The following is a 14,661-nucleotide window of genomic DNA, read 5'->3' as shown; positions in this document are numbered from 1 at the left end:
TGTGATACCAAAGCTTTTCAAGTACTGATAATAGATGGCTTCCATTTAACATTTCCATTGTTTCATAATGCGTACAGTTAGTCCTTCGTTAACAACAATTAGGACCAACAACTCTTGCTAAGCACAAAATCACATGATTGTGATAGACTTACAACTTAGAGTTAGGGGTTAAGGATGTTAAGAGGTAGGGTTAAGGTTAGGGTTTGCTAAACACAGTGTTTACTAAGTGCAAAATCGTGATCATGTATGATTTTATTTCTGCCGTGTGTGTGTGTGTGTGTGTGTGTGTGTGTGTGTATATATATATATATATATATATATATATATAACTGCTCATTGCAAGCTGGTTATGTAGCATACAAATAGTGATCAGTTGACAGGATGCTGTAGTGGTCTTAAATGCAAGGATTGGTCATAAACTTATTTGTTTAGCACCATCGTAACGTCAAATGTTGCTGTACAAGGCTGTTGGTAAGCAAGGATTATTGTTAATAACCAGCAGATTTTACTACCAAATATATCTCCTGCCAATTGCAAACCATTAAGAAGAGTACAAAGCCAACAATCGTTTAATACAAGTATATGTGAAAGAATTTCAGGGCAGAAACAGTATAATGCTGGAGCAGAGGCTTTCAGAGTACACTGTTCAAAGTTCATATTGTCCAGTAATGATCATTGTTAACCTGATCGTATTTCAACTGATTTTTCTTCACTTCTCTTTTGGAGGAGTGGTAGTAAACTACTTGTTAGAAAACATATCCTCCAAAGGAGTTAGTTTCCAGCAATGGGATGTGTATATTCAGGTCGTTTAATCCTTGCATTTAAAAGCAGTGTGAATTATCCAAACATTTTATAGTCTGGACCTGTCCCCTGTGATGACAGACAATTATTTCCCCAGTTTTCATGCAGGAGGATACTGCTAAATTAGGAGATGAGGATCCTAATTTCACCATGGTGGAAATAGAAATCATTTAGTAAGAGACAGAAAGTGCTTTACTAGATCTTCATCCAGACCAGCAAGGTTTTCTTTTGAATAAGCCAATTGGAACTGGTTTGTCCTAGCATTGGTCAGCCATTCACAATTTCAAAAGGAGAAAGATCATGTTTTCTGTTAGGAATGGTTTTGCCCATGAAAATTTCCATATGTGGGATGACATCTGGCCATGAGAAACCAGCATCTGCAGTATTTTTGGCCAACTGAATTTTAATGTCTTGGTTCCACCTCTATACAGACAGAACTTTGTGGATTTGGGATGTGGATCTGTAACTTCAACATCATGGTTTTGTAAATATTATTGTCATCTGACTGCTGAAATGAGCACCCATGCTAGAATTTGTAGGAAGTTAGAACCCACCCCTTTCCTAGAAGAATGAAATATTTTAGGAAATATTAAAAAGGCAGAATATTATGTTTCCCTTGATGAGAAATGGAGAAACATGTTTTAAAGACAAAGTAGCTCCCACCTTCCTGCCTCCCCTCTCCCTTTGTCAATGGGCCAGAGGCAGAAACCCAACCCCCCCTCCACCTTTGTCAACGGACCATCATCTGCAACACAATAGGACCCATCTAGCAACAGAAACTCACCACATGGCACCTGGAAAGATTACATCAGCCAGCAAGGCTAGCTAAGTCCCCCACCCCCTGGGAGTCTGACAACCAATCGGGATACTCTTCCTGTGCCCCAGGAAGTTCAAAGCTCAGAGAGGGCATAAAACCTGGGGACTCACAGCATCTCGGCCCCTTTTCTGTTCAGGAACTCAAACCATGTGATCCTGTCCACCATTAAACTATCTTTCCAAGCAGTCTCCATGTTTCCAGTGTCTTTTTCCCCCACGTGGAGCTGAACCCAGAAGGATATTTCTTCCAACAAATCTTAATGAGAGCAACAAATCCCATTTAGCAAAAAACAAAAAAACAGCTACCAGGTTCTTTGCTACAGTGGGATCCACACAGTGATGGGTAAGATGCTTTTCTGCAAAAGTACAGACAGTTATCAACAAATAATAAAGCCCATTCTTTTTGGAATCGTATCAGAATGTTATATAAACTCTACCTTCCCTTAAACTCTCAGAAAGAAACATACAGAGTTTACCTTGTACCTCCATGTCAGGGGTGAAATGTAAAATTTGTTACTACTGGTTCTGTGGGCGTGGGTTGGTGAGGGTAATGTGACTGGGTGGGCGTGGCCAACTTTTTTTTTTTTAACTTTTCAAAGCATTTTTTCTAATGCTTTGAAAAGCCTCTGCTGATCAGGCAACTCAGTTGGGATCGTCAGAGAGGCTTTTTAAAAAATGCCTCTCTGCCGATCAGGCAACTCAGCTGGGATTGTCAGAGACTTTTCAAAGCATTTTTTTTACCAACTCTTTGGCCAAGAGGTTGCAGAAAAAAATGCTTTGAAAAGCCTCTGACGATTTTTTCATCGGAAGAGGTGGTAGAAAAAATGCTTTGAAAAGTAAAAAAAAAAAGCCTCTGATGATTGTGCGGCTTAGCTGGGTGTGAGGGGGGCGCGCAGGGATTTTTGCTACCGGTTCTCCGAACCACCCGCCGCATTGCTACTGGATCAGGCGATCCGGTCCGAACGGGGAGCATTTCACCCCTGCTCCATTTACTGTATGAGGTTTTACACGAATTCCAATACCACCTTCCAGAAAAGGGGATGAAATTTATTTTTAACCTAGATAGAGGCTACAAGTAATGTATTGTATGTAGTCCCAAGTACAGTATTCATGAACAAGAGCTGTACTGCATGGAATAAGATCTGGCTATGGGCCTCTGTAAATTTCTAATGAGGTTGAAGCTACTTACATATTCTTTCCTGATGATCAATGTAACATTGCTTTTTGGTGTTCTGCAAAACTTAGAAGGGTTCCTGTAATTAAGATCTGGTGACTGAGAAGATAACTTCTTTGTGCAGAAGTAAAGAGGAATACAGATATTAATTGTCTTGATGGATAAAAGGAGCATGTACTAGAAAATATTGACTCCCCCCATTTTTTGCTTGAGATTCTTCCTACATGATAGAAATCAAATGTGGAACCTTGGGCATCAGTCTGGATGCTGCCACATCCATAGGAGCCTGCTGCGCATGTTGCACATAACTAGTAGCAGTATTCCTGAATGCAGACTCCATCTTGGGATGGAGGTCCTTTTAAGATCCATTTAAGGTTCTTTAGGATGAACTGGATTTGAGTAAGAAGTGGAGATTGAATGTCCCCCAGGGGAGAAGGAGCAGTGTTATAAGCTGTTGCCGATTATAAATCCCCTTCCTCTTCCAAAGAGTAAAGCTGTAAATGTATGCACTTGAATGCACACCTTCCAAATGGAAACACAGATGTTGCAAAATTCTGAGATAAGAAGTGTTGAGGGAACCAGAACTCCTTCGTAGATTTTGTATAGGTTGCCATTTTTGTAGATATTTAATGGCCCAAGAGCCATAAATATATTGTATAAGTTCAAATAGAATTTCACTGGCAAGATCTGTAGCTGGGATATGACCTACTATATGACCTGAAATGTTGGAATCAGGTAATCAAGAATCAGGTGTAATTCCTTTTGCATTTAGGATGTTTCCTGTTGAAAAGCCTGATGCTGCTTACTGTACCTATGCTCAATATAAATCTTGACTCAATGTTTCCAATGGTCAAGACTTTCAGGTAAATAGAAACATTTAGGGAAGGATCAATAATTTGGACTGTGCTTCATCTCTGCTGATTGCCCACCAACAATCCATACCTCAATGGTCACATGTCTAATAACTTGCCACAGACATATTGCCAAAACTAACACCAATTTGTAGGAGAACTTTCTCTGAACAATTTCAGCCAAGAATTGTTTATAATGGAGACCAGTACACATTTTAGTCATAGCACAAATTGTTTATTATGGTACTAGAGGCAGAAAAAGCAAATTTAAAAGGGGGTGGGAATGCAAACTCCATCATATAATTATGCAAATTAGAATACATATGATTTGCCAATACCACAGGGTTAAGCATAAGCACACTACATGTGAACAATGCATTCAATCAGGAATAGAATGGTGTCTATGTGGTAACCTTGGAATTAGAAAAATAACAGTGTATTGAGACAAGAAACAGTATTTTAGTAGTGCAGTTGTTTCTAAAGAGATAATTTTATGGGTTTATCTTATAGTGGCCTTGCTTCCCAGAACCTTTGCTTCTAGTATCTTTTCTCAGCTTAATCAACATTGCTTGGCCTTCTAAATGTTAAGGTGACATGGTCTGTTGCTTGGAAAGGTAACTTGAGGGGGGCCATTTGGCTTGCCCTAATCAACATCTAATTTTCTCCTATGATAGTATACCTCAGTAAAGCTTTCACCAAAGTGCTTCATGGTATCTCCTTCATACAATGATAAAATATGGACTAGATTATACTGTTAGATTGGCTCAAAGATGGATAAATGATCACTTATTAGCCTAAATTGCAGCATGATTGCTGGTAGACCAGCAGGTTTCTTTATGCAGTTGGTTGGCTACGATGAGAACAGACTGCTGGACTAGATAGGTGTGGGTCCAATAAAGCAAGACATTGCTTATGTTTTTATGTTACAGTTTTATGATTGTACTGGAAGGAAACATCAAATGGAATGCCACTGGGCAGACCCCATTTAGAGTTCTCTGTTCAGTTCTGAATACCACAGTTCAAAAGGAACAGTGAAAAATTGGAGTAAATTCAAACTACCATATTTTTCTGACTACAAGACTCACCAGTGTATAAGACGTACCAAGATTTTGAAGAGGAAAGTAAGAAAAAAAAGGTTTTTGTCCTCCCCGGTCCTCAGGAGCACTCTGTAGGCCTCCCAAACCCTCTGCGTGCCCCAATTTTGCGAAACGGGCCCATTTTTTGTGAAAAATGGGGTGCGCAGAAGGTTTGGGTTTGCTCCTGGGGGCTGGGGGGGCAAAAATGCCCCCATTTTTGCAAAAAACAGGCCCATTTTTGCGAAAAACGGCATGCAGAGAGTTTGGGAGGCCTGCAGAAGAGTGCTCCTGGGGGCTGGGGGAGGGCAAAAATGCCCCATTTTTGTGAATATTGGGTGAAAAACGGGCCTGTTTTTCGCAAAAATGGAATGAGTGGGGTGGGGCTTCAGGAGGCCAAAAATGGCTGTATTTGGTGTATAAGACACAGCAACATTTCCACCCTCTTGGGGGGGGGGGGAAAGGTGTGTCTTATACTTTGAAAAATACAGTAGGTTGCCAAGATAGTAAAGGGTTTGGAAACCAAGTTCTGGAAGGAACAGTTAAAGGTTTGGGGCATATTTAACCTACAGAAAACACCAAATTACAGTAGGTGACCTCTAACATTCTTTCAACCTCTTTCATTCTATGAATGCAGTTATGAAATATTGAAGATCTCGGTTTTTTTTTAACCTGGTTGATTTTTATAACATTTATTTTATTTTATTTTATTTTATTTTATTTTATTTTATTATTTATTTTATTTTATTTTATTTTATTTTATTATTTTATTTTATTTTATTTTATTTTATTTTATTTTATTTTATTTTATTTTATTTTATTTTATTCAATTTGTATACCGCCCTAGTAGACTCAGGGCGGTGCACAGCCAAAACTAAAACACATAACAATACAAAAATTTAAAATTATTAAAAGAATTATATACTTTGGCCCAATTATAAAACAATTTGAATTAAAACCCATTGACAGATTAAAAGCTAAACAACTAAAAAACTAAAACTTACCTGTTGGGGGTAAGTGCTAAAAATACAGATAATGCTTGTTTAGCAACCATGGCAAACTTGGTCATTAAGTAAAGCTGTCACTAAGTGAAAACACAACTGTGCTTATGACCTTCCTTCAGCTTTACTTTACAGACCTGTGAAAGTCATATATAGGAAAACTGGTCGCAAAGTTATTTTTCATTACATTTGTACATTTGTAGACGTTCCCTATACAAGGCAATAGCTAAACGAGGACTACCTGTTATTCAAGTTGGGCTTTGTGGACAGTGAGATACCAGGGCAGTGTAGAAATGATTAGGAAGAAGCCCTTCAAATAAAGTATGAGCATAGCACCTTCCTGTATTCATTAAAACAGCCCCACCCTATTTTCAGGTTTCTGAACAAGACTAAAAAGCAAATGAGGATGCTTAAAAATTTATTTTAAAGACACTCAGCAAAGGAGATATCTTCTTTAAAGCTTGCATGGAAACCGAAAAATACATGGTTGTCCTAATTGGTAGTAATGACACTATGGTCACAGTGCAAAGTCTTCTTCTAAATCCTTTTTGAAATTGCACAACCCTATTTGATATTTGCATATATCATAGGTCTCTATGACTTGTACACATAATCATAGGTACTGGAGGTAAAAAATACAAGATAGCAATCACAGTACAGTAGCACAGTTGAAGCCTGCCTATTTGAACATGAATGCAACAACATTGTTAACAAGCCAGAGTTTTGATGGTACTACTGAACCTGCTGTCTTGTTTTGTTTTTTTTTGACAACTCTTCCCTATCCCATAAATGCTTATATTCATATCACAATAAGACAAATAGCCATATTTTATGTAAAAGCATATCAATCAGTCAGTTAATCATCTACTCAGGACATCCTGAGCCAAAATAAAAAAGTTGCAGTGGATGTAGGAACCTCAACACTATCCAGTATGTGCCTTGTAATCTGTATGTTTATATGTCAGAAGTACATAATTTTTTAAGGGCAGTTTGCTGGGCTTTTGCATCATAAGTCAGGATTGCTAAGCTTTTTCAGGCAGAAAAGCAGAAATTAGTATGCTTTGCTATTTTGATATATTTTAAGAAGAAATTATATAAATTCTGCTGTGAAAACAATCTCCTTTGAGATGAGCTCAGTTCTTGATGACTTAATAAATATGCCCATGTACTTATCTTTGCAATAATAAAAAAATAGTTTGCCATTGCATTCATTTCTAGACACAATAAATATCAAGGATATGCTCTCTTCTTGCCTCAGTCTATTCAGCAAAAAATGCAGCCCAGTAAAACTTTACTGTTGATTTCTACTAAAAGTTTAAATTTATTCACAACATGTGAAGTGTTTTGTATGAGGTTGGATTAAAGGATTGTGGGAAGTCAGCTGTAGTGATTTGTAGAATATGGCTTATGGCTTACTTTTATGAAGCCTTTGAATTATTCAATGATTTTTGTGCCATGTTCACACTAGGCACAAAGCATTTCTTTAGCATTATTTTTGAAGCTTGAACGGCCCCATATTTTATCCCATTTGCAACACTAACAATCCTTTTTTTCTCATATATATGTTCCTAAACAGTGATTTATATTTTTAAAAAGATTTTCCAGACTCCACTTACATGCATCACTTATATTTGGTCTTTAAAAAGAATAATCTTCAAAAAGGTGGCATAAGAACATATTTGTTATATATATTTGCAAATTTATATAAGAAAGTGGATTGGGTTAATGTAATTTGAAATTATGCTTTGCAGTAAAATTATACTTTGCAATTTATTTTATCTGGAAGAAAGACTAATTGTTGCTGAGAACAGAAGGCTTTTGGAGTTAGAAGTGTATGACCTTGAATTTAGGAGGCATGGATATCTATGGTATGATAAAGCCAAGGTAATTGTAGATTTTAAAAATGGTTAAACCTGCCATACTGAGAATATGGAACAGATATAGAACTAGGTTGTTCTTAAAAAATACCTTGGTATTTTCAGATCAGGAAGCGTTTTACAAAAGACAAATTATTACTAAAGATAAATAGTGGACTTCCAAAGACATTTTAGAATTTTGTCAAGGAGAATGTAGAATAAAAACGAGAAGTGTTGGGAGTAGAAGGTATTTATGTCAATAGTTTTCTTGTCTAGTTATGAGAAAGATTTAAAGTAGCTACAAAAGCTTTTGGTTTTGAGTAATTAAGACTGAATTTGAAATGGAATTGTGTACAAATGGTCAACATATTATTGTTAAAATGTATAAATCTTTTGCTCAAGTATGAAACAAGAACAAATGGAAGTTTGTAATCATAAGTCTAAAATGTGGGTTATACATTTATATAATAGTATATAAATAGATCAGTGGGAAAATATGTGATTGGAAGGGTAGAAATTTACACTAAAGAGAATTTTTATAAAACGATGTATTACTGGTATATATCAGTGGAAAAACTGTTTTAATGTATAAAGGTTCTTCAAACTTATGCTGGAAATGTAACCAACAACAGTGTTGGTTGGATGTGTGAAACCAGAAAATTTTGGACTCAATTACATTTACTAATACAGAAGTTTTAAAATATTCATATATATTGAAAACAGAAACTTTTATTTTGGGATTGATGGATAGATAAGCAGCTGGAAAAAAATTGTGCAACTTTGGTTTTATAAATAACAACTGCAGCAAGACTATTATATGCACAAAGGTGGAAGGATTTGACTTCACCTGCAATGCAGGACTGGATGGTGAAATGCTAAGATGTCCAAATTAATTACTTTAGAGATAAGACATTGTCTAAATTTAATGATTGGAAACCATTTATTGACCTTTTGCAGAAAAAAAAAATAAAGTTTTGATATATGGTTTTGATTAAAACAAAAGCATTATAAAATATAAGCAATGATATAACCATAGAATAATAGGTTAATATTTATTTATATTTATAACTGCTATAAATGAAAGTTGAAAGTCATTTTTTATAATCAGTAAAGGAGAATATTTGTAGCTCAGGATTGAAATGAGGGGATCTTGGTGATTTTAGCACTGACGATGTTACCTAGTTTGGGTAATGAAAGTCTGCAAGAAAACAACTATGCTCAAGAGAGCACCAAGGACCCAGGGGTGGGTTCCACTTACCTTTACTACCGGTTCGCAATGGGAGCGCGCATGCGCAGATCACCCATCATGATGTCATGGTGGATGGGCGGAGCCTCCTGCCAGTTTTACTACCGGTTCTATAGAACCAGACCAAACAGGGAGCAACTCACCACTGCAAGGACCCCTCATTTTTTATAATCTCCCTTTTTCTTGTTTTTCTGCACTTGTCTTTGCTCTTTTTTCCTGTTTTTCATTCTAAATATAAGTTCCTGTTACTTTTTATTGTTTTCAAAAGTCTAATAAAGTTCATTTTAAAAAAGTGAGATCCTTCACTTTTTAAACCAGTTATTGTCCAGCTTTGCAGAATAGAAAATAATGTGGCTTTCATAAGTATTATACAAATATTCAATACCCCTCCCGCTTTCCAAGATAAGTACTGTGCCAATCATGTAGCTCTATTGCACTTGCATCCGCTTAAAAAGCTTGCACCATCAGAGTATCTTGGCACAATTGTCTATGGCAAGCAAAACTTGTGTGTGCATTTTTGAAATCATTTGTAGAGAGCAATTCAAGTGAATAATTAAACAATGCTATGACTCAGAGTAAATCATTGCTAAGCAACAGCCTTCATAGTTTTATATACTTGTAGAAAAATGTTCAAGATAATCTTTTGTGTATGTATGTATATGTGTATGTATATATGCATATGCATACCCACTATCATGGAACTTTAATTTCCAATTTCATACAATCAACAAAAATTTTTCTTATATAGTATTATGTCAAGTTATGAAATGTGCTGTCGTGTATTCCTTTTTTTAAGGTACAGTACTTATTGCAGTGCTGCATATATACCTGTGCCCAAAGGCACAGATGATTGGAGATGGTTCAATTCAGGAAATTTTTTATCACTCATTTTGCTGACCTGAACTAAGAATCTAGTTGTGTGTCACAAAGTTATGTAACCAAGGTCCAAGGTACTTCTGTAGGGGAGGGGTTGTGGGCATTTTGAAATAGAGCAGCTCCACTGCCTAGTTTGCATTTTTTATGGACTTTCTTAACAATGCTTTAATTTTAAGGGAAAATAGTTTGTAGGGAAAGGGCTGTAAGCATTTTGAAATGGAGTAGTTCATTTGCTTAACTTTGCATTTATTTATTTATTTTTGGATGGATGGATGGATAGACTACATTTTTAACACTTTTAATTTTTAAGGGAGAAAATGACAACACCAGATGCCTGTTGACATATTTTGGTGTGTAGCTACATCATACAACAACTTTTGCTGACTTGCCGTCAAAAATCTGTTGGACTTCAACTCCTATAGTTCTCTGTCATGGTGACCTTAAATACATTAAGAGACTATTTCAGCCCCATCATTTATGACCAGTGGAACAGGGATAGTGGAAATGTAATTCCAACAATATCTCAAAGACTAATTATCCAAGAGCATCACAATTTTTTGTCATCTTATTGTTTTTTCAACAATATCGATGAGGTCAGAGAGGCCTGATCATAGAATAATGTTGCTGTGTATAGTTTAAAGAGAATGAGTTTAATCAGTTGGTATTCCATGAAACTGTTGAGTAATTATGGGAAAATAAACTAAAGAGGTGGAGTTCAGTATATGAGAGCTTTCTCTTCTGGAGAACCAATTTCGTTTTCAATTATTACTTATTTATTCAACTTCTACAGCCACCCATCTCAATCAATGATTGGGCAGTTATAGTTCTAAAATTATAAAACAATTAAAACGATGTTTTAAAATAACAAAAACATCCAAAAGGGAATCATGTAGTAACAGATAATTAACCAGTTAGCCAAGAAACAAGGCCCTTAGCATATTGAGAGCCCCAGTCTCAGTTACAATTATCATACATTTCTTACTAGTTCTCAGTTGTTCTATTTTTTTTTCCTGTAAAAAAGGATACAAAGACGACAATTTTGGAGAAATACTCATGGATAGGTGATACCAGTGGTGGGATTCTGCTGGTTCTAGGTGGTTCGGCCGAACCGTTTGTTAAATTGCTGGCTCGCCCCGCCCCTTACCCCGCCCCACTATTTATTGCCAATAAATAGTGGTGGGCGAGGGGCGGGAGCCAGCAATTTAACAAACGGTTCGGTGTTTTTTTGTAATTTTATTGGCCCGGGGAGCTTCAGCATAGGCTAATTAGCCCGTTGATTAGATCGGCGTCCCGACTCTCAGCTGATTTGCTCTCAGCTGTTTTGCTCAGGACTCTGCTGCTTGCTTGCAAAGTGCTTGAGCAGATTTCTTTCCCCTAACTATGCTGAAAAACAAAACTGAAAGTAAAGCAGGTTGTTGGCTTTGCTGTTTTGCAACGTTGGAAAATTAGGTAGGCAGATTTTTCTTTTTCTTTTTCCTCACCAAAAAAGGTAGGTGCAAAACTGCAAACAATGGGAAATTTAGGGCAAAAGAGGAGGTTCAAGATTTTAAAACAAAAAGAAAAAAAGCTCTATTTAACTAGGGAATTGTAATAATTGAGATACTATTAATTGTATACTGTGTTGAAAGCAGAAATGGTTAAGTTGTGGTTTGGATATAGGGGGGAAATTATTTGGGGGAAATTATTATTATTGGTAAATATAATTAATTGATTTGTAAGAAATTGGAATATTCATGTTCATATTGATTAATATACAAAAAAGATAGTTATATAACTAATTGATTTATATTAAAATGTTGAATTTATATTAAACAGCTGTAATATTACATAATTAACCAATGTGAGAATGGATATAAAAATAGATGACAATGGGAAGGGGTATAATATAGAACAGAAAGGAAAAATTGAATTTGATTAAGATTAGAGATGAGGATGAAGGGTAATATTGTTTTTTTTTAAAAAAATAGATGAGGAATAAATATGGCAAAAAGGAAATATAGAAATTGTAAAATTAATTGAAATGACTAAACACTGTTTAAATTTGTGAACCGGCCAAATACTCTGTTCAAAGAAAATAAATTGTATGTTTGTATGTGTGTTTCTAATTATTGCTATTTATTCATACTTGTTCTCTCTTATTCTTTAAAGTTTAACAATTCATTCTTTATCTTAATATCTTTATATTTGTTTGGGGTTGGCTTTCTTCCCTTTCATCTTTTTTATTGTACAGCAATCTTTCTCCTCAAACCTACCACTTCTCTTTTCTTTCCTTCTTACTTTCTTTCACCCCCCCGCTTCTTCTCCTCCCTACTTCGTCTTCCTTTCTCCTTCTCCTCCTCCCTTCCTCCCTCTCTTACCCTCAACTCCTACTCTAATTTCCCTTCTCTTCCTTCCTCCCTTCTCTTCCTACTCTCTCTCTCCTTCTTCCTTCCATCTCTCTTCTCCTTCCTTCATCCCACTCTATTGCTGTATCCTTTTGTGCATATGGATTACTCAGAGGGCTGAAAAAGTTATTTTTGACTGGTCCTCGCACTTTTGACCACTCCTCGAACTTACGACTGTCCTCACATTTTACGTTTTTCGTCCTATCTTGTCACCATGGTGAAGAGAAGCAGTTGTGAAATGAGTGACACGGTTGTTAAGAATGCTACAATGGGCATAAATGATGACCAGTCATAAGGGTGAGGACCGGTCAAAAGTGTGAAGACCTGTCAGAAATCACTTTTTTCAGCCCTCTGGGTAGTCCTTTTGTGCATATGGACTATTCAAAGGGCTGAAAAAGTTATTTTTGACTGGTCCTCGCACTTTTGACCAGTCCTTGAACTTACGACTGTCCTCACATTTTACGTTTTGTGCCCTATCTTGTCACCGTGGTGAAGACAAGTAGTGGTGAAATGACTGACACGATTGTTAAGAATGCCGCAACGGGCATAAATGTGAGGATGGTCATAAGTGCGAGGACCAGTCAGAAATGACTTTTTTCAGCCCTCTGAGTAGTCCCTATGCACATAGCCACGCCCGCCCGGTCACATGACCAGCTAGCCATGCCCACCCAGTCACATGACCAAGCCACACCCCCAACTAAGCCATGCCCACAGAACCAGTTGTTAAAAAAATTGAATCCCACCACTGGGTGATACTGTACTTAATTTGCTTCAAGGTGGTAAAAATGGTGTGTGTAGATTGAATGCTGTCTTTTATTATGCAGCTTTTCTCTTCCTTTTTTTTTCCAGGTTTCAGTTACATCCCAAAGAAAGACTGCAAGGGATTTTCTCCCCCAGCCCCCGAAGCTTGGGAGACTTCAGTGTTGGAAAGATGGGTAACAGAAAGCAAAGCCTGCACCCTCCATTGCTTCCAATGGTAGAATAACAAAAAGTATCACCATGGAAGTATAAGATAGGGCAGTGGTGGCAAACCTTTTACGCACTGAGTGCTGAACAGGTATGCACTTCGTGCATGCTATCCGCACTAACGCATGGCTCCTCCCCCATGCGCTGCGCACACAACTGCACCATCTAAGCATGTGCATGGCAGTTGCGTGTGCCCTCATGCGCTGCACATTCAACCACACCATCTGTGCATGCGCAGTTTTCGTGTGGCTCCATGCGCTGCACACATAATCACACCATCTGTGCATATGCAGGTTTCAAGCGGCTCCCGTGCTCTGCGCGCACAATAACACCATCTGTGCATGTGGTTTTTGTGCACGCAATGCAGTGAGAACGCCATCTATGCATGCGCATGCTGCGCAAAGTACTCTTACACGCATGCGCAAATGCGCATACCTGCAGAGAGCTCCAAAGACCAGTTGGGTCCCCTGAATTGCACACATGCACACCGTAGGCCCGAACAGGTGGGAGGTGCGTACATACGCAGGTGAGTTGGGCGACAGCTCGCGTGCCTGGAAAGATGGCTCTGGATGCCACCTCAGGCACGTGTGCCATAGGTTCGCCATCACAGAGATAGGGAAATGTACTAATAAAGGAGAATATTTGTAGCTCAGGTTTGACATGAGGGGTCCTTAGTGCTCCGAGTTTGTTTTCTTGCAGACATTTCATTACCCAAACTACGTAAAATCATCAGTGCTAAACTAGCACTGATGTTATCTCGTTTGGGTAATCAAACATCTTCAAGAAAACAAGCAAACTCAGAGAGCACCAAGGATCCCTCATTGGGAAATGTACTATTGATTGCTTGTTCCATTACTGTTCATAGGTGATCCTAAGAGACAGAAGTTATCTACCATGTCATTAAGTGAATGGTGCAGTCATTAAGCAAACCCACTCATATGAATTAATTTATTTGCTAGAAACTGGAAAAACATGAATTGTAGCTAGGTGACCATAGAAGGTTGCAATGAGTCATTAAGCTAACCGGTTTGATATGCAGTCAAATTGTGTGTGTGGGGGGGGGAGTGGCACAACCATATACAATGGCCAAGGGGTGCTTTACAGACTATAAAACATCCATTCAATGGCTGTAGTAACATGACTGGTCTTAAGTCAAGGACTTCCTATAATAAACAAAATTGCCTTCACTATTCCTTTGGACACAACCAGGACCAAACTCACCAATTGCTTTCTTTGGCTAACCCTATCGGACCCAAACTGACCCTCCCAACTTTCAGAGGAAGCTCCCTGCAATCAGAAGGAAGCAAAGAATAGAAGTCTCACTCACCTGCTCATAGTACAGCCTGAAGTTAGCCCTAAGAAGGGAACTGCAACAGTAATAAATAGCTCCCAGTTAGGCGTATGAATTTTTCATGAGGGCAATAAGATTGTTAGCATAAAAACCTTTCTATAGCCAATGAAGCACATACTGACTTCTTTTGGGTAGCCTTTGGCTTTCACAATTTCCCAGTGTTCATTAGAAGTAACACATTGTTCCTTAACCTTTAATAAACCCAAGTTAGAACATACATTGTCTAAATTAATTTTTTCAGCAATTTTTTATGTTGTTAGTTGTAA

The sequence above is a fragment of the Pantherophis guttatus genome, chromosome 1 (assembly GCF_059756535.1).
Source record: "Pantherophis guttatus breed Tessera chromosome 1, ASM5975653v1, whole genome shotgun sequence".
NCBI classification, from domain to species: Eukaryota; Metazoa; Chordata; class Lepidosauria; order Squamata; family Colubridae; genus Pantherophis; species Pantherophis guttatus.
The sequence above is the reverse complement of the archived record's forward strand: the minus strand, read 5'-3'. Positions refer to the sequence as shown.